We start from the raw sequence: 2,216 nt of genomic DNA on the forward strand, positions 1-2,216 counted from the left end.
CCAGGGACCCCATTGCTCTCAACCACCATTTATATCCTCCGACTCCAAATGGTGACGTTGACGTCGACATACTGGGAGATGATGGAGCTGTCACCCACTCCTGCCTGGAAAGTTCAAGATCATAGAAGCTGAATGAAACAGTGACCCTAACAACCACTGGCAGCACCGTCCTCCCCCTGGTGTGAAGATGCAGGTCGTGTTTAAGGAAATGATATCGCTCTGTGATCAGCTCCTTGTTCAATCAGGATCCCCTCACACTCTGCTCCAGAGTTAAATGTAACTTGGGAAGCTGTAACTGGAAGACCCAGAGTGGAAACAGCAGATCCCTTTCCCCACACACAATCACTCCATAGTTTCAGATCTTCCACTCTGCGCAGCCTCTGCTCCATTTGGTGTTCATCTTACAGACACAGATGCAGTAACTACAGTCCCTATGCTCCATCCCGAGTTGAGTCACCAAATCCTCAGGTCTCCCTGAATGTCTGAGGCGGCTCACAGCACAACCTCCACCAAACCATCCACAGCACTCCACTAACTTTTCAATAACAGAAGTCAGTCAGAAGCCCCTCAGCGACAAGTTAGATGACTCAGGCGACTGACTGTGTGGAGTTTGCACATTCTCCCCGTGTCTGCGTGGGTTTCCTCCGGGTACTCCGGTTTCCTCCCACAGTCCAAAGATGTGAAGGTCAGGAGAATTGGCCATGCTAAATTGCCCGTAGTATTAGGTGAAGAGGTAAATGTAGGGGGATGGGTTGCGCTTCTGCGTGTTGGTATGGCTTTGATGGGCCAAAGGGCCTGTTTCCACACTCTAATCTAATCTAATCTAGATGCCTGCTCTTTTACAATAATACTCGAGAGGTTTCCTCGTGTTATTAACTACACAATCACATGTATTCAGTGGACACGCACAGACCAATGTTCAAAGACATGTCTAAAGCTGCTGGAACGCCTGTCCAACATGGAGTACCACATGAGACATACCGGGAAGTGGATAGCAACCCAGCACACACACACACACTCCTGTCCATGGATCGCTACATGAGACACACCGGGAAGTGAACAGCAGCCAAACACACACACCCGTGTCCATGGAGGAGCACATGGGACACACCAGGAAGTGAACTGAAGCCTGACACATACCATTTCATTGTTTCTGAGCTTCACAATGCCAGCTCTCAATATACTAGGGAGCCAAATGGGACCAACAGACGGGATGTACATGAAAGCACGAGGCATACATTTTGCACATTGTTTCTGAGCTGTATAATGATTTCCCCGCGATATGAGCACCAACGGTCAGGTTAAGGTACAGAAGGACGGATATTCATGTTATAATTGGATGATTACTTGATCGACAAGTTCAGTAAACATGGCTCTTCTCAGACAAATGGGATTAACTAGATGAGTAGTACTTTCGTAGGTCCAATAACAAAAGTAAGAATATAAAGTAAATGTGCTGACAAATCAGCTGAAATCCACGTCACAGAATCAGACACCATAATCCAGTTGATATATCTGTGCTGCATGTAGCGGTGTTCAGACCAGGCTCGTGTACAACCCAGCAATCTGTACAGACCACATCAGACCATAAACTACCTCTCAGCACTGGGAGCTATGCAGTGAACAGCAGTAAATTGCTGAGTAAACCAGGAGCAGGTAACCTCCCAGCATGTAGAGCAGTGTACACCACCCCAGGGCATTGGTGTGTAACCCAGGAGCTTTTATCCTCCCTGCATGTAGAGCAGTGTACGCCACCCCAGAGCATGGATCTGTAAACCAGATGCAGTTACCCTCCCAGCATGTAGATCAGTGTACGCTAGCCCAGTGCATTACACTGTAAACGAGGAGCAGTTACCATCCCAGCATGTAGAGCTGTGTACAATGGCCCAGTGCATTGTTCTGTAACACTGTGTTAGATCACTGCCCAGCGTGGGGAAACTTGCAGCCCATGCTGGAAGCTACAGAATGTGCAGCTCTTATCATCTACAGCTCCATATCTCCATTTTGTCAATAGATGTAGGATATCTCATGAGGAAGGAGGAAAATGACTTAAGGTTAAGTAGGGAAGGATCAGACAGGGCTCTAGAGGGTTAAAAGGTAGTCAGGAAGGAAGTGATGAATAATCTCAGGAGAGCAAGAAGCGGGCATGAAAAAGACTTGGTGAGTAGGATTAAGGTAAAACTTAAGACGTTCTACACTTGTGTGAGGAACAAGAT

This window comes from Chiloscyllium plagiosum, chromosome 34 (assembly GCF_004010195.1).
Source record: "Chiloscyllium plagiosum isolate BGI_BamShark_2017 chromosome 34, ASM401019v2, whole genome shotgun sequence".
Taxonomy (NCBI): domain Eukaryota; kingdom Metazoa; phylum Chordata; class Chondrichthyes; order Orectolobiformes; family Hemiscylliidae; genus Chiloscyllium; species Chiloscyllium plagiosum.